This window comes from Mobula birostris, chromosome 20 (genome assembly GCF_030028105.1).
Source record: "Mobula birostris isolate sMobBir1 chromosome 20, sMobBir1.hap1, whole genome shotgun sequence".
Taxonomy (NCBI): Eukaryota; Metazoa; Chordata; class Chondrichthyes; order Myliobatiformes; family Myliobatidae; genus Mobula; species Mobula birostris.
Window position 1 is genome coordinate 10,088,445 of NC_092389.1, and position 25,764 is coordinate 10,114,208.

General features: G+C 40.3%; 1 long non-coding RNA gene across 2 annotated transcripts; it reads left to right on the forward strand.

The window, feature by feature from the left end:
* The first annotated feature begins 3,498 nt into the window (after positions 1-3,498).
* Positions 3,499-25,450, forward strand: LOC140184924 (uncharacterized). 2 transcript variants are annotated; one of them, XR_011882476.1, is made up of 4 exons: positions 3,499-3,543; positions 3,742-3,850; positions 10,757-10,939; positions 25,332-25,450. It is a non-coding gene; the product is annotated as an uncharacterized lncRNA (long non-coding RNA). The 2 variants fall into 2 exon arrangements; XR_011882475.1 differs by lacking the exon at positions 25,332-25,450 and adding an exon at positions 13,942-15,510.
* Positions 25,451-25,764: the final 314 nt, after the last annotated feature.

Sequence of the window (25,764 nt, forward strand, 5' to 3'; positions counted from 1 at the left end):
GATTGCTTCCTGATCGGTCAGGGCATCAAAGGATATGGCTAGAAGGCACGAGTATGGGGTTGAGTGGGATCCGGGATCAGCCACGATGGAATGGTGGAGCAGACTCAATAGGCTGAATGGCTGAATTCTGCTCCTATGTCTTATGGCCTTCTAGACTGTTTTCCTTTTTATTACCTCAATGTGCTTATTCATGGAATGATCTGTCTGGATGGCACATAAACAAAAGCTTTTCACTACAACATGATACTTGTGACAATAATAAACCAATTCCAATAACTGTGTCATGGCACTGTGGATGAAATTAAGCTGCATTAAGAAAATTTGAGCCAGTGGTCATACTCATTCTTCTGTGTAAAAATAATATATACTTTCTCCTCCAGTCTTCCCATAATATTCTGATTCTTCACAAACAACACTGATTCAGTGATGCACACCTTCAACACATACACTCTGTGGCCATAATATTAGGTACACCTGTACACCTGCTCGTTAATGCAAATACCTAATTAGCCAATCATGTGGGCAGCAACTCAATACATAAAAGCATGCAGACATGGTCAAGAGGTTCAGTTGTTGTTCAGACCAAGCATCAGAAGTGTGATCTAAGTGACTTTGACCATGGAATGATTGTTGGTGCCAGACAGAGTGGTTTGATTATCCCAGAAACTACTGATCTCCTGGGATTTCTATGTACAACAGTCTCTAGAGTTTACACAGAATGATGTGAAAATCAAAAATACATCCAGTGAGCAGCAATACTGTGAGCAAAAATGCTTTGTTAATGACAGAGGTCAGAGGAGAATGGCCAGACTGGTTCAAGCAGGTAGGAAGGTGACAGTAACTCAAATAACCACATATTACAACAGTGGTGTGCGGAAGAGCATCTCTGAACACACAACACTTCGAACCTTGATGGGCTACAGCAGCAGAAGACCATGAACATGTGTACAGGTGGGAGTTGAGTACAGGCCACCTAACAGTAGTAGTGAGGTTGGGATGGTATTAAACAGGAAATTAGAAATGCGTGCAATAAAGGAACAGCAGTTATAATGGGTGACTTCAATCTACATATAGATTGGGTGAACCAAATTGGTAGGGGTGCTGCGGAAGAGGATTTCTTGGAATGTATGCGGGATAGTTTTCTGAACCAACATGTTGAGAAACCAACTAGAGAGCAGGCCAGTGCTGGGACCCCAGTTGTTTACAATATATATTAATGACAGACGAGGGAATTAAATACAGCATCTCCAAGTTTGCGGATGACATGAAGCTGGGCGGCAGTGTTAGCTGTGAGGAGGATGCTAAGAGGATGCAGGGTGACTTGGATAGGTTCGGTGAGTGGGCAAATTTATGGCAGATGCAATTTAATGTGGATATATGTGAGGTTATCCACTTTGGTGGCAAGAACAGGAAAACAGATTATTATCTGAATGGTGGCCAATTAGGAAAAGGGGAGGTGCAATGAGACCTGGGTGTCATTGTACACCAGTCATTGAAAGTGGGCATGCAGGTACAGCAGGCGGTGAAAAAGGCAAATGGTATGCTGGCATTCATAGCAAGAGGATTTGAGTACAGGAGCAGGGAGGTACTACTGCAGTTGTACAAGGCCTTGGTGAGACCACACCTGGAGTATTGTGTGCAGTTTTGGTCCCCTAATCTGAGGAAAAACATTCTTGTCATAGAGGGAGTACAAAGAAGGTTCACCAGATTGATTCCTGGGATGGCAGGACTTTCATATGATGAAAGACTGGATCAACTATTCTTATACTGTCTGGAATTTAGAAGATTGAGGGGGGATCTTATTGAAACGTATAAAATTCTAAAGGGATTGGACAGGCTAGAGGTAGGAAGATTATTTCCGATGTTGGGGAAGTCCAGAACGAGGGGTCACAGTTTGAGGATAAAGGGGAAGCTTTTTAGGACCGAGATGAGGAAAAACTTCTTCACACAGAGAGTGGTGAATCTGTGGAATTCTCTGCCACAGGAAACAGTTGAGGCCAGTTCATTGGCTATATTTAAGAGGGAGTTAGATATGGCCCTTGTGGCTAAAGGGATCAGGGAGTATGGAGAGAAGGCAGGTACAGGGTTCTGAGTTGGATGATCAGCCATGATCATACTGAATGGCGGTGCAGGCTTGAAGGGCCGAATGGCCTACTCCTGCACCTATTTTCTATGTTTCTATGTTACTAACATACACTCAGTGGCCACTTTATTAGATACAGGAGGTACCTAATAAATTGGCCACTGAGTGTAACAGCCAATGAAATATGTTGGGGCATAAACATGATTTCCAGAAAGGAAACACCCCAGCTTCCAATTTCACAAACATCAATAAGGTAAATAAATGGTTAATCTGCTTTTAATGATGTTGTTAGAGGGATAAATACCAAACAGGATGCCAGCAAGAGTCTCTCGTTCTCATCTACTGATGCCAAATGATGCTTCACTTCCGCTTGAGAAGGCTGACAGGATTTCAGCATTAATATTGTGCAGTTCTCTGTTCATGTCCTGGACAGGAGATTGAACATTCCACCAGAGCCAACCTTGTCTTGATTACTGAGTGAACCCTTCACTGAGCACTTTGCAACCCATTTAAAATACCTTTTACTTTCATTTTTGAAAAACTTTTTAAATCTCTATAAAATTTAATCTTCATATTAACAGCGTGTGTTTGGGGAGTTTATCGGGGAGAGCTTTAAATGTAGAATTTAACCTTTCATTCTACTCTCTTGCTACCCTGTTTTAGTGGAAAATAACTTTCTGAAACTGAAGCATGGTTTATGCCTTACCATGCACTCTCACCTCTTTCTTCATCCAACCATACTCACTTAATTATATATTCCTTCCTCCTTCACTTATTTAGCTGGCCGTGAACAGATTTCTATGGAAGGATCTCCAACATTCTGCTTACTAAGTTATTTCTTGGGTTTTTTTCATAGTATAGATAGTGCTTTATTCCAAAGCAAGTGTTCTTACAAGTATATTTGTAATTCTCGTGTGTGTTTTGCAGCCATTTCTCTGCAGGATTGACATATTATAATGATACACTTTACCAGTATAGTTTGACATTTTTAGCAGTTGTTCATCCAGTATATTTTGGTCTTTTCCTCAGAATACTTCAATGTTTTTCAATTATGTTTATTTGATATTTTTCCCAGGTTATTTTTTTATTCTTTTTCTCTCTAGTGAATTTTGTGTCATATTCTCCAAGAGTACTTTGTTGTTTTTTGTACTTTTTCACTTATGTCAGTGTTCTTAAAAGTATATTTTTGACCAGTGTACTTTGGTGAGCATTCCTTAAACATTCCATTTTGTTCTTTTGCCCAATCCATTTGTGTGTGTTGCTTAATATGTTGTTGAGTTACCAGTGCAGGGTTTTCTTAAGCAGTGTGCTTAGGCAGAGTTTATTTATGCATCACAGCCTTTTGGCACAGCGTCAAGTGCATTTTGTTCCTTTCTCTGGTACACATTGGTGTTTTATCCATCCTGTATTTACCAGTATATTTCGATGTTTCAATGGGGTATTTTGTTGTTTCTCCAAAGGTATTTTGGTTCTTATCCAGATCCTCACTCATCCCACCAATTCAAGTTTTGAGAGCTGTTTCGGTTAAGCATTTATGGTGCATAAGTTTTTATTTGATGATATATGATGCTGATTGCTGCAGTTTTGTGAGCCTATCTTACATGTTATTTGCTGGTATATTTTGATATCTTGATTATTTTACTTGGCTGCATTTTTAGGATTTCTCTTGATCTTTTGTGAATACCTATCTTTGTGGGGATGACGGCACATCCTGGAGAGAGCACTTCTACATCCAATCAGTTTTTCTATGGCTTGCTATTTATTCAGGTAAGTGTTTATATATTTTGGTTCATTGCAACACTTCTGTGGAACTTGCCAAGATAATTTGTTGGCTTGTTTCAATAGTTTTGGCATATACAGTACTTCAGGGATTTCTGATCTTTTGTTCAGTTTGCTAATATATTTGTACTGCATGGATATAAAACCATGGGACATAGGAGCGGAATTAGGCCACTCAACCATTGGGTCTGATCCACCATTCCATCATGGCTGATTTATTCTCTCTCTCAACCCCATTCTTCTGCCTTCTCCCGATAGCCTTTGACACCCGGATTAACCAAGAACCTATCAAGCTCTGCTTTGAATATATTCAATGACTTGGCCTCCACAGCTGTCTGTAGCAATGAATTCCACAGATTCACCACCCTCTAGTTAAGGAAATTCTTTCTCATCTCTGTTCTAAATGGATCTCCCTCGATTCTGAGGCTGCGCCTTCAGGTCCTAGTCTTCCCCATTTGGGGAAACATCCTCTCCAAACCCATTCCATCTCAGCCTTTCAATATTTGATAGGTTTCAATAAGAATCCCCCTCATTCTTTTAAACTTCAGTGAGTATAGGCCCAGAGTCATCACGTGCTCCTCATAAGTTAACACTTTCATTCCTGGAACCATTCTCGTGAACTTCCTCTGGACTCTCTTCAATGCCAGCACATCCTTTCTTAGGTAAGGGGCCAAAAACTGCTCAAAATACTCCAAGTGTGGTCTGACCAATGCCTTATAATGCCTCAGCATTATATCCTTGCTTTTATGTTCTAGTCCTCTCAATCTTTCCTTTATCACCACAGACTCAACCTGCAAGTTAACCCTTAGGTACTACTGCACAAGAACTTGCAAGTCCCTTTGCACCTTTATTCCTTCTACCAAAGTGCATGACCATACACTTCCCAACACCGTATTCCATCTACCACTTCTTTGCCCCTTCTCCTAATCCTTCTGTAGCTTCTTTGCTTCCTCAACACTACCTGACCCAACACCTATCATTGTATCATCTGCAAACTTGGCCACAAAGCCATCACTTCCTTCATCCAAGTCATTAACATATAATGTAAAAAGAAGCAGTCCCAACACAGACCCCTGTGGAACACCACTAGTCACCTGCAGCCAACCAGAAAAGATTCCCTTTATTTTGACTTTTTGCCTCCTGTCAAACAGCCAATCTTCTATCCATGCTAATATCTTTCCTGTAATACCATGGTTTCTTATTTTGTTAGGCAGCATCATCTGTAGCACCTTGTCAAGGGCCTCATGAAAATCCAAGTACGCAACATCCACTGACTTACCTTTGACTATCCTGTCTGTTATTTCCTCATGATTTTCAACAGATTTGTCAGGGAAGGTTTCCCCTTAAGGAAACCATACTGACTTTGGCCTATTTTATCATGTGCCCCCAAGTACCCCGAAACCTCATCCTTAATAATGTACTCCAAAATCTTTCCAACCACTTAAGTTAGACTAACTGGCCTATAATTTCCTTTCTTCTGCCTCTCTCCCTTCTTAAAGAGTGAAGTGACATTTGCAATTTTCCATACATCCTGAACAACCCCAGAATCTTGTGATTCTTGAGAGATCATTACTAATGCCTCCACATCTCTTCAGCTACCTCTTTCAGAACCCTGGGTATAGTCCACCTAATCCAGGTGACTTATCTATCTATCTTCAGACATTTTAGTTTCCCAAGCACCTTCTCCTTAGTAATGGCAACAACACTCACTTCTGCCCCGACACTCCCGAACTTCTAGCGTACTGCTAGTCTCTTCCATAGTGAAGACTGATGCAAAATACTCATTCAGTTCATCTGCCATTACTTTGTCCCCTATTGCTACCTCTCCAGCATAATTTTCCAGTGTCCAGTATAGCGTCTCTTTTACTCTTTATGTATCTGAAAAACTTTTGGTATCCTCGTTGACATTTTTGGCTATCTTACCTTCATATTTCATCTTTTCTCTCCTTATGGTCTTTTTAGTTGCCTTCTGTTGGCTTTTAAAAGCTTCCCAAACCTCTAATTTCCCACTAGTTTCTGCCATTGTTGACATCCCTTGTCAGCACAGTTGCATCATCCTCCCTTTAGAATACTTCTTCTTCTTTGGTATGTATTTATCCTGCACCTTTTGAATTGCCCCCAGAAACACCAACCATTGCTGCTCGGCCATCATCGCTGGTAGTGTCCCCTTCCAATCAACCTTGGCCAACTCCTCTCTCATACAGCTGTAATTCCCTTTATTTCAATGTAATACTGATACATCTGACTTTATCTACTCCCTCTCAAACTGCAGGGTGAGCTCTGATTGTCACTGCCTCCCAAGGGTTCCTTTAACTTACATCCCCTAATCAAATCTGGTTCATTACACAACACACAATCCAACATTTCCTTTCCCCTAGTGGGCTCAGCCACAAGCTGCTCTAAAAAGCCATCTCATAGGTATTATACAAATTATCTCTCTTAGGATCCAGCACCAACCTAATTTTCCCAATCTACTTGCGTACTGAAATCACCCATGACTATCATAACGCCGCCCTTATTACATGCTTTTTCTATTTCCAGTTGAAATTTATATCCAGTGTGTTTTTTTTTGCTTGCAATCCGATTCCCTAGATTAGCCTTGAATTGTATCGCTGCTCCATAAACATGGGCCACCTGCTTTACTTCTCTTCTGTTGGTCTGTCCAACTTTGCTTCAGCTTCAGCACTACTGACACAGCCATCTCTTTTCTTTCTCTAAATCTGACTGCTACAGTGCTCTCCTGGCACGTCTCCCATCTTCCACTTCTACCATCTTGAGCTGTTCCAGTCAGTTTTAAAATTCTTTAACTGGATTTCAAATCTTTCATGTCTTTTACTTTCAACATTACAATCTCTAAGATCTGTATTCCCAGCTGATTCTGGTCTCTGACTTTAATCTTTATGAAACTGACAGCCTGCATTCAATCAACCAGGCCTTAAGCAGTGGAAATTATCTTCATCCCTTCTATCGCTCCATTTCTCAAGAGGCTCCTTAAAGACTCCTGCTCTGACAAAGATTTTACTTGCTCATCCTGATGAACTTGGTTGTACTGGGCCTACCCCTCCTCAGGATTCACTGCCCACTAACTCCAGCCACTCACTTGGGCCAGCTGAGAAGAGCCGCCGTGGATGGTTGTCCATCAAGGTCTCTCAGTGAATGGTCTTTGGGTGATGTTACCTGAGTGCCTCAACCTAGGACGTCTCTGACAGACATTTAAAGGAGACCTAGTTAGGTAGGGGGATATGGTTTCTGGCAAATGTTTGTGGGACTTAGATCAGTTAAAATTGACGTTTATGCTTAAAAATATAAAAATATAGTTTATTAAAGCAGAGGGATGGAGATTCTGTCACTCAGTAAACCATAGTCTGTGAAAATCCTGAACATTCTTCTGTCTGAATGGTTGATTCCAAATAGTTCCTTATGAAACTGCCAGATATAGCCAAGAATATCTCCTTATAACGTTTGATGCCAAATCTTGCTTGTTAATGCTCCCATGAATTCCCTTAAGAAGGTTAACTATATTAAATTCACAGTATCAATAAAAGTTGCTGTTGTTTGATAGAAGGAATTTGCTAGTGAACTTTGCTTGCTTTCCTAGTGGGTTTCCATTTCCGACACCCCCCTCCCCTTTCTAGATCTTTCCGTCTCTATCTCTGGAACCACCTTATCTACTGATGTGTACTATAAGCCAACTGACTCTCACAGCTATCTGGACTATTCCTCTTCTCACCCTGTCTCTTGCAAAATTGCCATCCCCTTCTCGCAATTCTTCTGTCTCCGCCGCATCTGCTCTCAGGATGAGGCTTTTCATTCTAGGACGAGGGAGATGTCCTCCTTTTTTAAAGAAAGGGGCTTCCTTTCCTCCACCATCAACTCTACTCTCAAACGCATCTCCCCCATTTCACGCACATCTGATCTCACCCCATCCTCCCGCCACCCCACTAGGAATAGGGTTCCCCTTGTCCTCACCTACCACCCCACCAGCCTCCAGGTCCAACATATAATTCTCCATAACTTCCGCCACCTCCAACGGGATCCCACCACTAAGCACATCTTTCCCTCCCCGACCCCCGCTTTCCGCAGGGATCACTCCCTACGCGATTCCCTTGTCCATTCGTCCCACCCATCCCTCCCCACCAATCTCCCTCCTGGCACTTATCCTTGTAAGCGGAACAAGTGTTACACATGCCCTTACACTTCCTCCCTCACCACCATTCAGGGCCCCAGACAGTCCTTCCAGGTGAGGCGACACTTCACCTGTGAGTCGGCTGGGGTGATTACTGCGTCCGGTGCTCCCGATGTGGCCTTCTATATATTGGCAAGACCCAACGCAGACTGGGAGATCGTTTCGCTGAACACCTACGCTCTGTCCGCCAGAGAAAGCAGGATCTCCCAGTGGCCACACATTTCAATTCCACATCCCATTCCCATTCCGATATGTCTATCCACGGCCTCCTCTACTGTAAAGATGAAGCCACACTCAGGTTGGAGGAACAACACCTTATATTCCGTCTGAGTAGCCTCCAACCTGATGGCATGAACATTGACCTCTCTAACTTCTGCTAATGCCCCACCTCCCCCTCGTACCCCATCTGTTATTTATTTATATACACACATTCTTTTTCTCTCTCTCCTTTTTCTCCCTCTGTCCCTCTGACTATACCCCTTGCCCATCCTCTGGGTTTCCCCCTCCCCCTTTTCTTTTTCCCTAGGCCTCCTGTCCCATGATCCTCTCATACTCCTTTTGCCAATCACCTGTCCAGCTCTTGGCTCCATCCCTCCCCCTCCTGTCTTCTCCTATCATTTTGGATCTCCCCCTCCCCTTCCCACTTTCAAATCTCTTACTAGCTCTTCCTTCAGTTAGTCCTGATGAAGGGTCTCGGCCCGAAACGTCGACTGTGCCTCTTCCTAGAGATGCTACCTGGCCTGCTGTTGTTCACCAGCAACCTTTGTGTGTGTTGCTTGAAATTCCAGCATCTGCAGATTTCCTCGTGTTTAGGGTTTCAGTTGGTCTGTCTTGCTTTGTTAACTTTGCTGGAGTATATTGGTGACATTGTTATAGTTTAGTTGGCTTATTGATGTATTTTGATGGTCATCTTGTTAAAATAAACTATCAAGTAACCTTGACCAAGGTCCCTGGACTGATGCAGGTTAAACCTTCCACGTGAGTGAAAGGCATGGTTTACAAGAGCATGACCAATAAATCAGAGCAATGAGCAAGCCACATTGAGTTTCGCAGTAGGGTTTATGCCCCATATAATTAAGCCCATCTTTTCGTTTCTTTTATTTAAAGAAGACTGGCATCTAAAACCTGTTGATTAAAAAACAGTGTGTCTGTGATGTGACTGTGTGGTTTTAAAGTAAATTGGGAATATTGATTAATGAAAAATTAACCACATGTGATGTGGTTCAGATAATCCTCAAGCAATGCAATACATCCTCTATGTATCTACTCTAGGTGGGTATATTCAGTATGGATGGAGGGAGAAATTGCCTTGCCTTTAACTTCCTTGATGTGGCCAGGCCTTTGATCAATTCTACTTCCTAATTAATTTCTTTTTTCTCTGTATTATGCTGGTCAGAGTCATACTTGCTTGTGGTAATTTCATCATGCTTGGCATCTCTTGTTATAAAGCTATGTAGCTCTCATTTAAGGAAAGAGGATACACAAAGGAAACATGACGAATATCTGTGTATGAGATCAAGTACATGCAGAATGGGGAAGGAGAAAAAGTAATGTTAACCCTTCCTCTTCTCAAAGACCAGGCACCAGTCGTTTGCTCATCCATTGATGGGCACGATACGAAGGTTAAAAGTTGCCAAACTCTGTGATGGGCTGGCCTGGAGAAATGACTGGAGCAATCTGTCTGCTCCTTTCTACAATCACAGGTCTCATACATTGTATTGTAGCATAACTTTACTTCACCATATCGGTTCCTGGCTGAACAGCTTGCTTACACAGATGGGGTAGGCACCGCAACTGGGTCATTTCTCCTTTGCCTCCCCCCCTCCCCCCACACAGGAAGCTACTCAGTCATCCTAATTCCCACATTAACTCTCATGACTGCCATAACTCCTGCAGGGGTGGGAGCAGAGGGTGATTTCTGCAGTAGCTCCCACACATCTTCAGGCATTCTTCTACAGTGAAGTGACCACGGTCCAGAGTCCTGTCTTTGCCTTTCACTGAGTTAATCCCTTGCACTACAACAATCAATCTTTTTTTTAATATTGCATCTCAGGAAGATAAACTATATCATCTGAATTCTTTGAAAGAATGCCAATAATTCAACTGCACAAAATTCAAGTCAAAGTATTGGGATACAGAACTTTCTTCCAGCTTTAAGCTTTTTTTTTATCCTTGTGATGTTCATAAGCAGTTTCAAACAGTTTGCATAGAATTTAGTTACAGTACTCACTAAATGAATGCTTGGCATTCTTAACAAAGAGCCCAAAGTTATTCTGCTTTCTAGTATCCTTAGAACAAGAAAAATAATAAAAAGAACTGCAACAGACCTCAGGTTGGTTCAGATGAAAGATTATTGACCTAAACAATGGTGGACAGTTCTGAGCCAAATTAATGCTGTTTATAGAGCAGTAGGATCAGAACTTTCCTGCACGTGCTGTCACACATGGGCACTTGGGGGTTATCAATCAGAGGGATCTTCTCTCCAGTCCCACTGATTTCAATAGGGATGGTGGGACTATGAAATGAAAGCATGCATTAATGTTTTCAATTATTTAAAAATTAAGCTTTATTATTTATTTACTTTCATGTAAATAAATAATCGGAAGAAGGTGGCGCCCATGATAGTCTCCAGACAGTCCATGAAACTGTTTCTTTCACTTATTTTATGTCTTTTTTTTCTTTTAAATGTGCTTCTGGTATTATTGGAGCCTGTGGTCTAGAGATTGGTGGTGTGTTTTTGGGCCGATCAAGCGATCTGGGGCTTTGCTGTCTCCAAGAAGACTTCACAAGCGAGTGGTCTCAAGGTCAAGAAGCTTAGAGATGGAGTGCAAGCCCATGATTATTTCCATTTCTCGCCAATCAAAACATCAAGAAAGATTGAAAACGTCGAGGTGAGTGCAGAAGGCGGGCGAGTGTTCAGCACGTCTACCAGCCTCTTCACTGCTGCTGGAGGAAAGTGTCTGCTTTTGATTGTCTGTCTCTCCCTCCCACTTGCTGCTTACAAGGGAAGGCCCCTGTGTTCGAATGGTCCCTCTCCCTCGATGCTGTCAGAAGATGATACCAAAGTTCTGGGTCTGCAGTTTGAGGATTGTCCTGTAATTCTGGTCACTTCTTTTTCTGTTGCTATTTTGGGTGACTTTCAATTAGGACAGCTTGCAGATAATGAACACTGAGCTGAACTGAATATGGACTCTTTTGATCTTGTGTTTTATATTCTGTGCTTTTGCTTGTTCTTTCTTGTTGCCGTTTGCGCGATTTGTTTTTGCACTTGGGTGGGGTTTCATGTTCTTGTCATTTGCGCAATTTGTTTTTGCACTTGGGGGGGTTTGATGTTCTTGTTGCTGTTTGCGCGATTTGTTTTTTTGCACATGGGGGGGTGATGTTTTTCTTTGAAGGGGTTCCATGGTTTTCTTTGTTTTGCGGCTGTCTGTGGGAAGATGAATCTCAGGGTTGTATGCTTCATACATGCTTCGATAATAAATGTACTTTGAATGCTTTTGAATCGTTTGAATGTAAGCATTTCTAAATATATAAATATTAGAGATATCATGCAGTTGCCAAAGTTGGATACAGCAACCACACTGCTAGATACAGAGGGTCATTACCCAGGTTTGTACCCAGGTCAGGAGAACATGGGCATATGAGTGGTGGTATCCACAGGGCAGCAACTCCCAGTGAAAGGATCAAACTCATGCCATCTGGCCCATTAATTCTACTCTCTTTTCACTGAACTAAAAAAAAATGTTGGAAACACTCAGCAGATCAGGCAGCATCTGTGCAAAGGGAAACAGAGTTAACATTTCAGATTGAAAACCTTTGTCAAACTAGTATTTTCTGATTTTATTTCAGATCTTCAGCATCTATATTGTCTTTTTTTAAATTCTCTCTCTCCACTGATGTTGTCTGCTGATATTTCGGGTGTTTTCTCATTTTATACTATACAGCTTCTATCTGCCAGCATTTGGGTCCAATGCATCTCAGGGAGTGATATAAACTGGGGGGGGGAGGTGTTGGTGGGTGCAAGGCTATGTATTAGAGGAGCAAGGAGATCCTGGAAGACAGTAGCTTGGAAAAGGTTACAAATGCTTTGAGCTGAAAATGTCAAGGAAGTAATGCCCTGCTTAATAGTGCCACACTGGAAATTCACGTCAGTAAGCTAGCCACATTGAGATGCAAAAGACAGAACAGCTCTTGATATCTTCCATGTATCCAAGAAACAATGGCATCTCTCCCTTCAACAGACACAAATTGCTGGAGATCTCAGCAGGCCAGGCAGCATCCATGGAAAAGAGTAAACAGTCGATGAAGAGTTTCGGCCCAGAACATCGGCTGTTTACTCTTTCCCATAAATGTCGCCTGGCCTGCTGAGTTTCTTCAGCATTTTTGTGTGTGTGTTGCTTGGTTTCCAGCATCTACATATTTTCTCTTGTTTGTGATTGCATCTCTCCTTTCTAGCACTTGGATACAAATGACATTTTGACCTCCATTCTTGTGAACATTTGCAAATTATGCTCCCTTACTCACATCTATGAAGTTCAGAGTTGCAGTTTAGTCCTATACTCTAAATGAGAATGGGCTCAAATTCAATGCTACTGTGAAATTCATTTTACTCCTGTTTTCCTCCAGCAATGATATAGTATAAATGTTTATGTATCATGTGATCTTGGAGCATGTTCTGGGCAGTGGAGTAATTCCGAAATGCGGCAGCTATTGTAATGTAGGCAACACAGTAGTAATTTTGCATAGGTTAAGCTTCCTCAAAATGAATGTAATACTGAGCAGATAACCAGCCTTAAGGATAATTATTGAACAGGGCAACTTTCAAAAGAGTGCCCTGATTTCTCATTGCACTTGTGAGGGATAGGTGGATCCTTGGTTTAACAGCACTTCAAATACTGCAGTTAGTATTAGACTACAAATTTGAGTTCAAATTTCTAATCAGGATGAGGGAACATATCATTCCTGTCCTAACTACTCTGCATTGGCTTCCTGCATCTTTTAAAATTGATTTTAAAGTTCTCTTGTTTATAAAGCTCTCAATGGTCTGGGACTGGAGTACATCACAAAATCACTTTCATTTTATAATCCCGCTCGAGCTCCCATGCCTTCTTCCGTTGGTCTCTTAAATTTAAATGACTCCCACAAAAGATAATTGGCAAGTCAGTTTATTGAACTACTCCCCTAAACTGTGGGATTCAATACATGAAACTATAAGGGGTGCAGACTCAGTTAACACTTTTAAACACCAGCTCAAAACCTATTTACTTAATCTTGCTTTTAACTAGCATCTTTTTGTCTTCTATTTTCATGTTTGCACTTTATCCCGTTGTAAAGCACTTTGAACTACATCGCCTGTTTGAAAAGTGCTCCGTAAATAAGTTATTACTATTATTTTTAAATCTCTGGAGTGAGATAAACCCATAACCACCCGATAATCTACAAAATCTTTGGTGTAAAAGGCTATTTGAAAAGAGTGATTTACACTGTCCTGTCAAAAACATTTAGGGGAGTGTCATTTTGACCACTGGGCATGAAGCTTTGAAAAGGGATCATCCAACATGAAAAAAAAATTCGACAGACCTTTGAGAGAAAGAATCAGAAAATGCAGCAGTGCAGATTATAATTTTCTTATTGAATGTTTCACAAAGGCATTGCCCTTTTAAGAAAGGAACTAAAATTGTCCTCGCATGAACCATGCAAAGAATGTGTTTGTGCAATATTCTCATCTGATATTTTGTTGGAGGGATTAACTCATTAAGAATTCCACAATAGCCACAGACTAACTGCTTGACTATGGTCCTTGGCACAGAAATGTTTAATACTTCATAATTATGTTTTATTTATATTATAATCATGTAAAATGTAACTCAGCATTGTTTATTTTTCGTGGCAGCCTTACAGGAAATACGCAAAGTAACAAAAAAATCTGGAGCATGTTCAAAGTTGAAGGAATCAGTGACCCCAACAAAAGTGGCTGTCACAGGGTTATGAAGAAAAGGGATGTCATATCCAAGCCCATTCGTCTCCATTCAGGTGAAATTAGAAGGAAATCAGATAAGGCTGGAAACTGCAAGGGAGGCATGAGAAACATAAATGTACAGCAGACTGCTGTGTCTGAAAATAGAAGACACAGACTTTAACAACGGTTCTACTTTTGAAACATGAACCTATCATTTCTCTCTACAAACACAGACAGACGTGCTGCATTTTATCTTTTATTTCTGTTCCTGTTTTTGCAAACTCATTCAGGTTACAACAGTAATGTCACACTCTTGTTCTTCCCAACACCGTTTCTTTTTTACCTTTAGATTTCCCCTTTTATATCTTTTCTTTTACTTTTCTCCTGCCTCATTCTTGAATCCACAGCTTTCTCCATCTCATTTCACCCTTTGTTATTTTATTTTCCTCTACTTGACTCAGGTTTGCTATGTGCCTACTTGTTCCCTGTACCCCATACTTGCATCCTATTCCTCAGCCTTGCAGTCTTTCTTCCCAACTGTATGAATCCTGTAATGCCTAACGATGACAGCAGATAGTTTATGTTTGCTGATGGGCAGATTATGCATTTCTATGTTCTACATTGAAATTTTCTATGAATCTTTAAATTCTAAAATTGTGATTGTTTTAAAAAGTAAGGTTCACAAAGAGCTGGCTAGGCTAAAATGTAACAGAGCCAATGCTTTAACATGGAGTTCAGTTGGTGGAGAACTAATAACCAATTTCAGTTTCACTACTAAAACTATTGCTAAACTTGTTTCCAATATTTACATCAAATTAACGTTCATATTCAGAAGTTACCAGTGGATAAACCCTGCTACTCAGCTAATGTGGGCACCAAATATGTATTTAATTCTGAATTATATAGTACTTTAATAATAATAACTTTATTTATAGAGCACTTTTCATACAGTGATGTAGTTCTGAATTCTTTCTTCTCTGACTTCTGGTGTGGCTGCAATAAACAAATGGATGAGCAATAATTTCCCAAAACTAAATGAAGATAAAACTGAAATACTTTTGGTTGGTCTCAAAGCCAAAAGAGATAAACTTCTGGATAAACTTGAGAACTTGGCTCCCCTTATAAAATCAGAAGTAACTAGTTTGGGTATTATCCTCAATTCAAGATTTGAATTTTAAATCTCCCATAAAGAAAGTGACCAGAGCTGCATTCCTACACTTAAGAAATATTGCAAAGGTAGGTTTTTTTCTGTCATATAGTGATGCTGAAACTAATTCACCCCTTTATATCAAATAGACTAGATTACTGCAATGCACTTTTTACTGGACTTCCCAATCAATCTATAACCAAACTTCAACTCATTCAGAATGCTGCTGCTAGATTTTAACCAAAACCAGGATGAGGGAACATCTCACTCTCATAATAGCTACTCTGCATTGGCTTCCTGTATCTTTTAGAATGGACTTTAAAGTTCTCTTACTTGCTTTTAAAGTTCTCAATGATCTGGGACCAGAGTACATCACAAAATTACTTTCATCTTATAATCCTGCTCGAGCTCTCAGGTTTTCCTCCACCAATCTCTTAAATTTAAACAACACCTTCAAAAGATAATTGACTGATCAGCTTTTTGAAACTACGCTCTTAAACTGTGGAACTCAACATCTAAAACTATAAGGGATGCAGACTCAGTTGACACTGTTAAACACCAGCTCAAAACCTATTTATTTAGCCTTGCTTTTAACTAACATTTTTTGTCTTTCATTTTTATTATCATTTTAGTTTATTTTCATAGTTGTACTTTTATCCCATTGTAAAGTGCTTTGAACTACATATTTGTACTTTAACCTCTAACTTTATTTTTATATAATTCTTTATAATAGTTGAATATTGTATTTTGTCGCATGTTGTGCCAACAAACACACCACACTGCAAATTCCTCATACGTGTAAACTTATATCATAAAGTTGATCCTTGATCCTTTATCCATTTTTTTTTGTTTGGGTATACAGTAAGTCTTTGGTAATGAAGATGTCACAAACTGACGGTGGTAGAAACAAATGGTCGAGGTAAGTGCAAGGATGTATCAGTGAGAAGGGATCCTCAGCAAATTCTCTATTGGCCAAGATTAATCCCTGAATGATAGAACAATTTTGGAGACGGAGAGCTCCTGGTTTCACTGCAATGATCATCATTGTGATCTGGGCATTTGCAGGGAAGAAGTTGTCTTTGTTTTTACATCCCAGAGGAAGAGCTGCCAATCCGTCTCTTGGATCTAGTTCAACCACAGTCCACTGATTGACTTTGAACCATATTGATTACCAGGAGGTTTCCCACGTCTATTTCTGCTGGTTCAACTGTATCATCTTACTTTCAGTTTTTGCATCATCACTGAATATACATCACTGACACATGCCATTTGGTCCAATTGCTCTGCATATAGACATAGTAAGTTCTTACTTTGCCTCTGTTACAGTCAGCCTCAGTTTCAGTTCTTCCCTTACTGAGGTCCACCTTCAACTCTCCCACCACATCTCCTCCCCAGTTCTGATCTTATCTTCAGCCACCCCTGTTAGCACTCTCATTAGTGCCAGAACCATGGCTGATCTGTCTGAAGATATTAGCTGGTAAGTGAATAAACCACCTGAAGAGTGGCTGGTGCTAGTGGAAATATCAACAGTTTCAGAAGAGTGCATGTTAGAGGTGAAGAGCTACAACTGTAAGGACTTTCTACAGGGGCACAATTGAGAGCATCCTGACTGGCTGCATCACTGCCTGGTTAGGGACCCGAGTCACTCCAACCACAAACTGTTCTGGCTGCTACCATCCGGGAAACGGTACCGCAGCATAAAAGCCAGGACCAACAGGCTCCGCGACAGCTTCTTCCACCAGGCCATCAGACCGATCAATTTACCCTGATACAATTGTATTTCTATACTATATTGACTGTTCTGTTGTACATACTAATTATTGCAAATCACTATAAATTGCACATTGCACATTTAAAAGGAGACATAGTGTAAAGATTTTTACTCCTCATTTTTGTGAAGGATGTAAGAAACAAAGTCAATTCAATTCAATTTAAAAATCATCCATAGTGGTCTACATTTAGAGCAATAACTATGACTCTGAGGATTCCCTAAAGGTCATCTTGCAAGTTGAGTCAGTAGTAAGGAAAGCAAATGCTTTCCTCAGAGCATAAAAGCAAGGATGCAATGCTGAGGCTTTATAAGGCATTGGTCAGGTCACTTTTGGGGTACTGAGAGCAGTTTTAGGCCCAGTATCTATGAAAGGATATGCTGGCATTGGAGAAGATCCAGAGGAAGTTCACAAGAATTATCCTAAGAATGAAAGGATTAATGTATAAAGAGCATTTGGTGACTCTGGCCCCATACTCACTGGAGTCTAAAAGAATGAGGGGAGATCTCATTGAAACCTAGAGAATATCGAAAGACCTAGCCATAGTGGACGTGGAGTAGATGTTTCAATAGTGGGACAGCTTAGACTGAGAGGGCACAGCCTCAGAATAGAAAGACGTTCTTTTAGAATATAGATGAGGAGGAATTTCTTTAGCCAGAAGGTGAATGCATTGCCACAGATGGTTAAGGAAGCCAAGTGATTGGGTATATTTAAAGCAGTGGTTGATAGGTTCTTGATTAGTGAAATGTTATAAAGGTTGACCAGGAGAAGGCACGAAAATGAGGTTTAAAGGGAAAATAAATCAGCCATAATTGGATGGTGGAGAAGACTCAATGGGCTGTTTGGCAAAATTCTGCTCCTATGAATTATGGTCTTATGGAATCTCAAAGTTATCAACAGTCAGTGAAGTATTTACTGAACTGTGAGCACTGTGGTAACAAGAGAGTGCTGATGCTGGAATCTGGATTATCAACAGTCAGTTCGAGCAGCATGATTCAGTTGGTCAAGCGGCATCTGGGTGAAGGGGAGGCGTGAAGGAATTGTCGACACTGTGGGTTGAAATCCTGTATCAGGACTGAGAGAGGAGAGAGGACAGGCCCAGAATAAAGATGAAAGCAGGAGAAGTAGGATAGAGGCCTAAGGTGAATGGTGGATTGAGGATTAGTGCTGCAGTAAAATTGGAAAGACACAGGGAAGAAATAAGGTATCAGACAGGGAGCATGGAGTTTGGATATCGGTTCGAAGAGATGACCACAGTTGGTTTAAGGACAGTGTTTAGAAGAGAATTAACAAGAGGCTGGGGTTCAACAAAGCAGCCCCTGAATCAGTAATGGCCAATGACTACATGACGGAGGACAGCCAATGATGATTGGTGTAGTAACTCAATGCTCAAAGTTCAAAGCAAGTTTATTATCAAAGTACATATACGTCACCATATACAACCCTGAGCTATGTTTTCTTGTGGGTGTACTCAACAAGTTAATGGAATAATAACCATGACAGAATCAATGTAAGACCACCCAAATAAGCTGTTCAACCAGCGTGCAGTAGACAACAAACTGTGCAAATGCAAAAAGGAGAAACAATAATATAAATAAATAAGCAATGAATATCAAGAACATGAGATGAAGAGTCCCTGAAAGTGAGTGGAACACCTCAATGAAGGGGCAAGTGAAACTGAATGAAGCCATCCCACCTAGCGCAAGAACCTGACTGTTGAGGGGCAGCAACTACTTCTGAACCTGGCAGCGTGACCCTCAAGGTCCCTGCACCCCTCCCACACCCCCCCCCCGAATGGTAGCAGCAAGAGAAGAGAATGTCCCAGGTGGTCAGGGTCCCCAATGATGCAGATATGCACAATGGTTGGGAGGTCATTACCCATGATGGACTGGGCGGTATCTACTACTCTTTGTAGGATTTTTCGTTCAAGGGCATTGATGTTTCCACTCCAGGCTGTGATGCAGCCAGTCAATATACTTTCCACTACACATCTATAGAGTTTTCAAAGTTTTGGAGTTAATGGAGTGAACGGTGCTATAGCAGTAGGTGGAGTGGGTTAAATCTATAAAAGATAGGATGGGCAGGATGGGCAGAACTGCCTGCTGTGATTTGAAAGACAACAATCCCATAAACTTTTTTTTAAACAGCTTTATCAATTAGTTCTGCCAAGGATTGACACAGACTGACTGATCTCCAATTGTGTTATTCGGAATCTGATTCTGCTATTCTAACCACTTGTAATTGGATTCACTGAAAACTTAAATTGTGTTTTCATTGTCTGGGATCATCCTGGGGATTTTATTGGTGATTTGGGGACTATTTACAATTAACATATCGACTTCACCAAGCTGCAAACCACTGACCTCACAAATAAACCATATGTTCTCTACAAAAAAGAGACATGGTAAAATTGCCATAAAACATGATATAGCCTCAGCGTACCTCCTGTACCTAATAAAGTGGACACTGAGGGCATGTTCATGGTCTTCTGCTACTGTAGCCCATCCACTTCAAGGTTCAATGTGCTATGTTCGGAAATGTTCTTCTACACACCACTGTTGTAACACATGGTTATTTGAGTTACAGTCGCTTGAATCAGTCCGGCCATTCCCCTCTGACCTCTCTCATTAACAAGGCATTTTCACCCACAGAACTGCCACTCACTGGATGTCTTTTGTTTCTCACACCATTCTCTGTAAACTCTAGAGACTGTTGTGCATGAAAATCCCAGGAGATTAGCAGTTTCTGAGATGCTCAAACCACCCGCCTGGCAACAACAATCATTCCACAGTCAAAGTCACTTCGATCACATATCTTCCCCATTCTGATGTTTGGTCTGAACAAAAATTGAACCTCTTGACCATGTCTGCATGCTTTTATGCATTGAGTTGCTGCCATGATTGGCAGATTAGACAATTGCATTAATGAGCAGGTGTACAGCTGTACCTAATAAAGTGGCCACTGAGTTTACAGTATTTGCAGAAGAATGATTTATATTCAGGTGCAAAGTGTAATCATGATGTGGTCCTGAAAAATAATATCAAAATAACATATGCATAAGGGAATATTAACTGTGGAGAGCTGTGGAAATGTGCTACAATTGGACAGTTATTGTATTTGTCAAGTTAAGTCCACTTCACTGTACTGCAAAGTCGCTCGGTGTTAAATAAATACTTTGAGAGGTATTTATACAAAGCTGCTCTGTAAATTAGAAAGGATAGAAAGGCACTGGAGAAGGTGCATAAAAAATTAAAAGTGAAATTAGAAATGAAAAATAAATAGATGGGGCATTGTTTTGCTTGAAAAGACTGCAAGTTGTAGGATAAATGAAGAAATGTTTGCATTTCCATTTTACGCTGGACTTTGCTTTTTCATTCTAATTATGTTTTTTTCTTGTAAAACATTGTTTAATTATGGATTTTCTTATGAATGCTGCTTATCTAATGCTATGTCGCTGTGATGCAGCTGCAATTAAGTTTTTCATAGCATAGATGTACTTGTGCACCTGACAATAAACTTGACTTTGTTTTTGAATGTGTCAGCAAAAAAAAATCATATGGTCACTTCTAAATCTAGTTGGAGGGAGTTCCTTATCTTGAGAATGTAAGAATTAGGCAAGAAGACATTAACATAAGAATATTAAAAAGCTTCCTCTGTGCATGGAAGAGAACAGACTAAGTGGTATATTGTTGGGGTGAGCTAACACCCCATGAAGCATTATTAAAACGACTGTGGATCATTTTGGCAAAATGGCCAGCTTCTGTGTTGTAAATTCTAAGCATTATGCATAAACCCAAATACAGCAGTTTAAAATACAAAAGAAAATTGAAACAGTGAATGCCAAGGTCTTTCTCAGTCCTGGATATTTGCCAATTTATTTGATAATCCGTCATTCCTCACACTTAGTGCTCTATATAATCAGAACAATAAGCTCCACCACCAAGAAAATTCTGAGTCTGGTCACTCACAAAGTCTGAGCATGAAATTTCCTCGACTTTTGTGACAGTGGGCTGACAACATTTCCCTTAAAGATTTCAAAGGTTCCTTGGTATATGAAAAAGAAAACTGTAACCATAATTGGTTGGAAATCGAAGCACAAATTTGCGCAGGTAATCATTATTCTGTTTGCCTATACCTACCTGTGGATCTTTCATTCCTTGCCTCTAACATCATAACTGATACCAGCCAGAGATACATTCCCTTTCGATCAGACATTTAGAGAGGTATACAGGTAAAAAGAAGTTTGGAGGGACACAGGCCAAATGCAGGCAAATGGAACGAGCTCAGATGGACACCTTGGTTGGCATGGACAAGTTGGGCAAAGGGCCTTTTTCCCTGCTGTATGACTTGAGGACTCTAAGTAATGGGACAGCTCCTTGACAATGAGGAACTTAACGGTGAGGGATGAAACAACTGCTCTTTCAAAGAACCAGCGCAGGCTTGATGGACTAACCAGCCACCTTTTGCACTCTAAGTTTCATTTATGCACTCTGTACTTAACCCTTGCTAAGTTGGAGAGGTGGAAAGGTTGAAACAAAGAACCAGAGGACCTGATCCTGATTATCAACCATTGCCTTTGCAGTAAAGTACGTAGGCGGTTAAGGACAAGGTTTGGTAAGGTTAGCCTTCATAGTTTAATAGCATTACAGAGAGATACTGCAAAGAAATAGGTCCTTTAGACCCCCTTCTTCCGTGCTGATCATGTCTGTCTGTCTATACTAATTCCATTTTCCTGCATTGGACCTATTTCCCTCTATTTCTCTACTGTCCAAGTACCTGTCCAGATGATTTTCAAATGTTATGATTGCATCTGCATTCATCGATTAACGATGCCAGCCTGCGTGAGTTGTTGTAGGAGCTCTGTTACCAACAAAGCTGCACCCAACAAGACTCAACACTTTTGGGGGTAGAAGGCAGATTAGTATGATGGAAGAGAATCAGATATTTTCTGCCTTTGAACCTCCAAGTAAGAGAGAGGAAGCTTGTCATTTATTGTAAAATATACTGCTATTATTAAGGGAAAACTTTTAAAATTCTAGCTGATTTTCTTACTAGTTTCTATAGATTTCAATGAAAACTATTTGCAGCATTTGCCAGTTCTAGATGATTTTCAATTCTAAAAGCACTGTAGCACATCAACTAGGAAGTAATTGACTTCCAATGGTTTGTGAATCAAGTCACTCTGCATATAGCTCTACACACGTCCTGAATTCTATCATCATTGCACTGCAGAAACTCTCCCTGAAATAGAAATTTGCTTTACTAGGCTACTTCCCTTTCTCCTCACTGTGTACTGTTATCTTCTTTCACCATTCTTTCAAATGTGTGACTCTTGGGATAGAACTGAAAGCAGAGAAGTAATGTCAAGCTTGCACAGAACCATAGGTTAGATAAATTCTGGAACAAAAGAAAATCTGCAGATGCGGGAAATCAAAGCAACACACACAAAATGCCAGAGAAACGTCTATGCCAGGCAGCATCTTATGGAAAAGACTAAACAGTCGATGTTTCAGGCCGATACCCTTCATCAGGACTAGGAAAAAAAGATGAGAACTTAGAGGAAGAATGTAGGGGGAGGGGAGGACGAAGTACAAGATAGTAGGTAATAGGTGAAACCAGGAGAGGGTACATCTTCCTCTCATTCCTCCCCCACCTTCTTACTCTGACTTCTCATCTTTTTTTCAGATAAATTCTATTCTCAATATCAAAAAATAAAGGCACGGGTGAAGAGATAACAAAGTTTTAGATATTAGACCAAGTACGATATAACTACTGTCAAGAAGGATTGAACAGATGAAAGCCATTTCTCTTCTGAGAAGTGACCTGATGGAGGTCTTCAAGACAAAGAAAGGGCTTAATAGGAAAAGGACAGAGATGACGCTTCTATGGATGAGGCATAAACCACAGACTATAAATCTATGATAATTAGTAATAAAACCCAAAGAGCATTAAAAGATGACCATTAAAGTATAAAATGTACTACCACAAATGATACTTGAAGCAAATCATCAAGGAAGCTAGCTAAACATGTGAGAAACAAGGGAAAAGGAAGTTAGCTAGTGGGGTGAGATGGAAGATGAGGCTTATGCAGAGCATACACACTGGCATGCACCTGTTGGGCTGATTAAATACTTGTAGTCAGCAACTAAACATACTTGCTTTTGACTATTTCTTTTTGATCATAATAGTGTCTCACCATCTGGATGGTCACCTTGGGTTCCCAAGAAATGCAGGGAAATTTAAGATGTTGAATGCTGTTAGGTGACGTTATTCTCTATGGAAACGCCAATTCAAAATCATGATATTCTAACTGGGTTGCTGTGTATAAAAGGGGGTTTTGTTCTGTAGATTAGTAGCCAAATAAAGAATCAGGGAGTAACATGAAAGCCATTGTTTATACTTACACTAAACCTGCGAAAATGTCAGTGTCAAATGCATGTTGAGGTCAGGTCAAACTTCAGACAGTTTGAGTCTCCCAGTACAGATTGGTGCCTAGTTCTAAGTAGGCAATGGATGACTTCACATAACCAAAGTAGGTCCAAATAAAATAATACTTTGCTTCTCCCTATTTACATTGATAAAAATTTATCCATTTTCCATTGTTGAGAATTAAGTGGCTCTTGAGAACAAAATAGCCAACTTACAATCATACAGAAGTTCTAATCCCTAAAAATAAAGACCAAAAAAGTTACAAATAGCAAATCCATGGAATCCTACAACAAAGGGCACTCAGCTCATCATATCTGTGCTGTGATGGAGAGAACTGCCATTACCCTTGCCGAAAAATCTGCTCATTGCCTATTTTCGTTCAGAACATCCAACAACAATTACTGTTATTTTTTTAATGTCATTGCATCTGCACAGCTTTCCAAATCAAAATAGCACACTAACTAACAGAGTAAGCTCTCCTCACATACTTTTGCCAACTACTTTAACCTGAATACTCTGGTTTCCAATCCTTCCCGGCAGTGGAAACAATTTCTCCCTGCTTAGTCGATCAAAACTCCCCACAACTTTGAAGACATTTATTAAACTACATTTTAAGGACTCTCCTCCAATGAGAACAGTCTTAACTTCTCTGGTCTCTCCATTTAATTGAAGTCCTTCCCTGAGTACATTTCGGTGAGCGACTGCTGTATTCAAAAGCCTTGGTGTCTTTCCCTATAAGGTGTTGTCCATTAGGACTGGGCATGAAATTCCAGATGAGTATTGACCAGTGAATTACAACATTTTCTGTATAATTTCCATGTTTAGTGTCTCAATTTTTAATGGCAAAGAGCCATGTTTATTCTCGATGGCTTTGCCAAATTTTTCTTAAGTTTGGAAGATTTGTATATAATCAGCAAGGTTTAGTTTTGATTTTTCATCTGATCTTGAAACGTTGAGAAATCTGTCAAGGGTTTAGTGAACTATCCCAGTGACAGACTGAGGAGAGCCATTTGTCAAGGAAACCAAAGCAGAAAGGCAGATTATATCTACGTTTGTAGTTCAAGAGGAGGTCCAGTCCTCAGTATCTATAAGTAACCAAGAGGGAAAGAGAGAAATTCCCATTCAATTCCTGCTCCTTGATCCTGTCCATTCACTGCCAGTGGAAAGAACAAGAATGAATGGACTTTGCAATCACTGAACCCAAGACTCAGGAGCTCACAGCTGCAACCAACAAAAGGCTAGAACTTACGGCATAATAAATTAACATATCCCAGAGAAGTGTGTATAGAGCTAAGGTGGGAGAAGCAAAGTAAAATAACATGAATTTTGGATTTGCTTTTATGAACAGTGGTGGATAATAGATTTTCTATCTTCTTGTTGTTAATGAGGGCTTGCTGTGTGCACATTGACTGCTATGTTTCCTGCTATGCATCATGTCCAAAATAATTTATTTGGTTATAAGTACTTTGGGATGTTCTGCATAACACCATAAAATGACAAGAACTTTCTATTCATAGTTATGGATGAGCTCACAAACATGAAAGGACCAGAGCTTGTTCAGAGTTCTAAGAAAAGGGCCTACTGGCTAAGTGAAACCAGTTGAAATTAAAACTAGGGAAACCCCAGTGGGATAGAGATTTGGAGGTAGTGCTTGGAGAATTAATAAGAAGCTGAACAAATCAGTTTTATTCACAATATATTGTCGGGGCGACACGAGCCTTTCATCCAACATAAAAATAAAGATTGAAATCATGTTTTTGCTCTTGCATGGGAAGTCCCCTCCTGTACTTAACACCCTGGCTGTGAGCAACTAACTCAGACTTAATATAATTTAGCTCTGTCAAGGTCAGTGCAGCTGTTCCTAGTTCAAATGATCACTGAGCCACAGGGACATATTGCCATAGAGCATCAATATTTTGGTGCAAGCCCTATATCTCCTCCATACTTAATTCAACAAGAGCAATCTCTTCTTTTCCCAGTGGCTGCTTCCTTGTTAGTTGATGGAGGAAGAAGATTGTGAGGAAGTGTCATTGTTATATTATCTACAAATGGCCTGAGAACAATAAAAGGATGGACTGCACTGCAGAGACCTACAGCAGAATGGGCAAGTATGGATGTATATAATAGTAGGAGGAGAAATGGTAAAGGAAACTTCCATGTAACCAACGACAATTCGTATTTCTAAAGCGCTTTTATTGCATTATAGCACCAAAAAGTATTTCACAGATGTATTGTCAAAGAAAGTTGAACGTCGAAACACATGGAAGATTTTGGAACAGCTTAACAAAACTTGGACCAAAATTTTGACGTTGGCTTGCCATAGAAAATTAAGAGAGAGAGACTGGGGAAGTGGAAGTTTAAAATGGGATTCTGAAGCCAAGGACCCTGGCAGATGAAGACATGGCTATCAAT